The sequence below is a fragment of the Dermacentor albipictus genome, unplaced genomic scaffold, assembly GCF_038994185.2.
Source record: "Dermacentor albipictus isolate Rhodes 1998 colony unplaced genomic scaffold, USDA_Dalb.pri_finalv2 scaffold_15, whole genome shotgun sequence".
Taxonomy (NCBI): domain Eukaryota; kingdom Metazoa; phylum Arthropoda; class Arachnida; order Ixodida; family Ixodidae; genus Dermacentor; species Dermacentor albipictus.
This window is the reverse complement of record NW_027225569.1, coordinates 8440199-8445515: the sequence shown is the minus strand read 5'-3', so window position 1 is coordinate 8445515 and position 5317 is coordinate 8440199. Positions and strand designations below refer to the sequence as shown.

The following is a 5317-nucleotide window of genomic DNA, read 5'->3' as shown; positions in this document are numbered from 1 at the left end:
CTGAATTTGTTCGACAGGCCTGACGGCAAGCCATGGCAGCCGAATGCGAACACCAGAATATGCAGCCGGCACTTCTTCGGCAATGCAAAGAGTAATTGCATGCAGCATCCCGCCTACGTGCCAACAATTTTTCCTTCAGCTTACCGCTGCACGGTTCCATGCGAACCTTCGGCACCAACAGAGCGTTACCACCGGTGAGGTTTTTTAAAGCAAAACTACGTGTCATCGTTGTGGGTTGTGTTAAATTAGGCATCGAGCGATCGCGCCTCGAGAAAGCCGCACCGTCAACTTGTTGCCGAGAGGAGCGGAACTTGCACGACGCGCGCGTAAGGGCCCGTCAGGCGGTTGGAAATTTGCGCCGTGTTCGGCTACTGTGCCAGTGAGCAGGTGTTTGACAACCATAAAGGCCAAACTGTTCGTTTTATGCCACTCGTCATCCACCGTTCAAGGCCGGCTGATCCCGTTGATAACGCGTACGATCGGACGTCGCCCTGGCCACGAACGATCGCGGCCGCCTTCATTATTTCTTGGGCTATTTTTGCATTGCAGTAGAAACGATGCAAACTGTTGATTTATAGTAAAAGCCTTCATGTACGCTTCGACATCTCAATACACCACTGCTGCTTGGTACGTTCGCATACCCCAGTCGCTTAATTGTACGCAGCCGACGGTTTTGTTTCCGGGCTATCGCGACACCTAACTCCATTTTATAGTTTATTGGTTTCAACGATACAAAGACTGTAGCGGCTGACGAGGTGTTAGTTAGCTTTCAAAGTACAAGAGTTCCCTTTCGACTAATCTTAAATGTCTTCTTCATCAACCTATCACATTAATGTCGCGTTGATGCAGTGGGGGATGTCTTTAAAAACCGTACATACAAGTGCACCGATTCTATGTTTTTTTTTTCTTACCAGATGGGCAGAGCGAGCTCGAGCACGTGCGAAATCACCTACGAATTGCCAGGAGCCATCACAACAATGTGAAAGGAGGGCAAGTGGAAAACAATGTTGCATTTTGGTTCAGAAAAATTTACTTTTTCCGTTTATACACGACGAGGACACTCACAGTTTGGTTGGAGGCTCCAATCAGCAGCAGTTAGTAGTAGTAGTAGTATGTTTATTTGGCCATATTATATACAATACAATATGCCCTCGAGGTGAGGCTAAAGGAGGTAGACCAAGCATACCTCCTGACAAGGCCTAAACCCCGATCACACATCATGGAAACGGGGGCCGAATGGACACAGAGGAAAAAAAAAACAATGAGCAAACATGATCACAATAGAAAATAAATGATAGACAATAATAAATATCCATTAACAATAAACAAAACATTTCATAATATGCACAATCAAAAAAGAAAACTAAGTATACAGAATTAGCTGAAATTTAACCGGGGGGGAAAAGAGTCGTCAGTTTTTTCTTAAATACAGACACACTATAACTTTCTAAAGCAATCTGAGTAAGAGACTGGTAAGCATTACATAATGTTATAATTTGATAATCGGTTGTTTGTTTACCATAATTTGTTCTGGGTCTTGCAGTAGATAGGGCAACGGAACGTAGACCATACGCAACGTTTCTCGAATTATAAGTATTAGAAAAAGAGTTAAAGTCATGTTTGACTTTATAAAAAATGTGAAGAGCCAAACTAAAATTGTATAAGTGAAACAAATTGCGAACATGAAATGTTTCGAAAAGATTAGCTTCAACAGATGAACTTGAACTTAATGATGTCAAAATTGACTTTTTCCATTTATACAGGACAATGACATTCACAGTTTGGCTGGAGGCTTGTATTAGCAGCAGTCATGCCTTGAACCGCCAAATGGACACAGTAGCCTGGAGCTGGTACGTTCACCGTTTGCTGGAGCTCGATTCATATTCTCTCTCATTTGTGACTTTCAGGTTGAATACAATCTTGAAGAGGAGCACATTGAGGCATTAGACCTTACAGTGCAAAAGGTGTGCCAGAAAGAAGAATCAGCCACACCATGCTTCATAACACCAGCAGGACCAGACTCTAGGGTTTGCTTTTTTGGGGGATTCGACACAGTTTCCTTAACACCCGGTGCAGTGAGAGATCTCTGTGGCGTTTCAGACAATGTTTTCTCGCTCCTGTTAAGTCTCCTGCCTCACACGAGAGATAAGGGTACTGATGTCAGCCTTCCGAACAAACTTTTAATATTTCTATTCAAAATGAAGCACGGAGTGCCTTTTAGTGCAATTGCAGTAATTTTTGGCATTCATAATACAACAGCAGCACGAACGTTTCATGCAGTTCTGGGCACGCTTGCGGGTGCTACAAGAAAGTGGATATATTAGCCACATATGCAAGTGATACGGGATACACGTCCAGAGTGTTTTAAGGTCAACTATCCTGACTGCACACTCATTGTCGATTGCACTGAAGTGCGCACAGAAACACCATCAGAGGTGAGGCAACAACATGTCCTCTACTCCACGTACAAAAGTGGCTTTACATTGAAATTTTTAGTTGCGATTGCCCCCTCTGGCCTCATTGTATTCAAGTCCAAATCCTATGGTGGGCGTTGCTCAGACACACAAATCGTGCTGGAATCAGGATTCCTTGAAATAATTGGTCAGCATGATGTTATTCTTGCTGATAAGGGTTTTCCTGGAATACTAGCAGGTGTAGCAGGTAAAAGTGCCGTACTGATTATGCCACCATTCTCAACTGGCAACCAGCCTTTCTCACCTGCAGAACTGCAAGAAACATACAATGTTGCTCAAGTGCGCGTGCATGTAGAGAGAGTGATACAGCGCATAAAAACTCATGGAATTTTGGAGCACCGTATTCCTGTCAGTTTGATTCCTGCCATGAGTGAAATTTTTCATATGTGCTGCATTTTGGCAAATCTGCAAAGTCCAATAATCAAAGCAACACAAAGTAAGGTGCTTTATTTTCACTGTGATACACAAGCACAGAGTATCAAACATATTTCTGGCATAAGCACTGCTACCACCTTTTACAAAATTGTAATATTTAAAGGCCAACTTCCCCACAGAGATTTTGAAAAATATTCCGGTCATGTATGTTTTTCATCATTTTTGGCAATAATAAAAATTGGAGGACGCTTAAGCTTCGCCGTCAAGAGTGGAACGCGATAGCGTTCCCGTCGACCCGCCAAGGGGTGTAAGACAATGGGCTACAGGGCAGCCATCACTTACGAGGCGCCCCGCATCGGACGCGGTGAGCGTCGAGCCATATGGTCGAGCAACGCAGCGTTCGGCGCAGCAATGAAACCTGCGCCTGAGCAAGCGGAACTAACTGAAGAACTCGGTATCTCGGAGGGGGAAATGATGCACGCCAGCTAAACGTCGTGATCGGCACGGGCAGAGAGATATACAGATAGTGACCTAAAGAAAGGAAGGACGCTTGATTCTGCAGAGGGGGCAAGGCGAAGCGTTGTCAGGGGAGAGTCCGCGCCGCGACCCGCCTCGCACAGCTCCAATGCGCGCGTGGCGCGCCATCTGTCGGGGCAGCGCCGTACATGGAGAGGAGGGGGTCTTCTGTGTTTGCCGCAAGATGGCTCTGCGTGTGCGGAAAGCGCAGAAGGAATGCAGCGGAAACGCATTTCGCTACTCGTGTAATTGCGACTTCTGTAAGTTACATGTTCATAATTACCGATATACACCGCAGTATAACTTTCCACGGCTCGTTTCGAAGGCAACACCGCATTCACTAGAGGCGCGTTTGTACCGCTTGGAAGCATCGAACTCGTGGCTGAGTGGTAGCGTCTCCGTCTCACACTCCGGAGACCGTGGTTCGATTCCCACCCAGCCGATCTTAGAAGTTGCTTTTTATTTATGAAGTGCCTGCCGTGATTTATCGCTCACGGTCAACGCCGCGGACGCCGACGACACCGGCTTTTCTGCGACACGAGCTCCTTAACGCTATCGCGTTAAAAAGCGGACCAATCCATTCGTGTAAACATGTGTAGACTTATGTGCCTAGCTTGCAAACACAATACTGCAGTTTTGCAGGCAAGCACCATACAGAAACAAATTACTATGCTTAATTTTTAGAACATTAAGCGCAGTATGACACTGAAGAAACTGCTCATAGCAGTGATATTTCAGCCAGCTAACATAGTAGTGCCCAGGTCACCAGGAAAGCTAGCAGCTTTATCTGCGACTCTGAAATTATAAACTTGGATGACAAATTGTAAAGCAAGGGGACAGCACTAGGCTGAACAAATTTGCAAACATATCTAAGAAGCTATGGTGTGGCTCTCAACCACCATACAAACACACACAAAAAAATGGGAGACATCAATTAAAATTAAAGGAGACGTGATCAGGCCGACAGTGCCTCAAGGCTACATTCACTACAGGCATCAAAAATGGCTTAAACACTGCAACTGTGAACTAGCCTCAACTGTGCAACAGCAGAGGCTCTCAATAAGGAAATACAGTGCAAGTTTACAGATACAACTGAAAGAATCACTGCAACTCCTTCAGTGACAGAATGGACATGTAAAAGCCATGGCAGACGTTCGGGATCTTTTTGATGCAGTCTTTCATGTTGCAGTTATAAAGCGACAATAAGCAAAGAAATTGGTGGTAATAAAGCATTGCTGTTCACTTGCAAGTTCGTGAAAGCCAGGCAATTTCAGAGGAAGATTTCAGACTAAAACCAGCTTTTGCCATCAGGTAGCTCAACAGTGTTTAACACTCTAGCAACTTCCTTAAAGGGCCAACAAGTGCAAAAAATGTGTCATGAAATGGTGAAAAGGAAAAGCCGATGATTTATATTGATAGACACAAGGATGCTGTACATTTTTAAAGTAGCTATTATAATTTTAAATTGGCACAGAAATCGAAAAACACTTTGTCACTCACTGGAGGTGAAACCTTGATACTAACATACTGTAGGTAATTGAGCTGTTAATAAGTGCAGCATAATTTACAAATCAGCCTTTATATTACACAGACCTAGGGTCTGTATCCAAGCTAGCTGGTACAGTGGAAGGTCGAGACAGTAACACGTTTTGGTAAGGCATGTATGGCAATCACAATGTACTTTCTCATTCTTTCCGCTGTCTGTTTTTTATTTGTGCTTTACCTGCCTGAAAACCACAGGCACTTTAATCTGTGAGTATTACGAGGTAAAAAAGGCATGCATAATGGTACACATAGATGCTTTTGTACACACGCGAATTTTCATGCAAGTAACCCAAGTTCTGTGGTCCCCCCTATGAGATACAATATGACATCAACTATGCCACAAGTGGGCCAACTCTGCACACTGTAATCAGTACATCTGCACACTGTAAGTTAGGAAAAACACGTAA

At 44.3% G+C, this 5317-nt stretch overlaps 1 pseudogene; it reads left to right on the top strand.

The window, feature by feature from the left end:
• Positions 1-1145: 1145 nt before the first annotated feature.
• Positions 1146-4571, top strand: LOC139051907 (uncharacterized; annotated as a pseudogene).
• Positions 4572-5317: the final 746 nt, after the last annotated feature.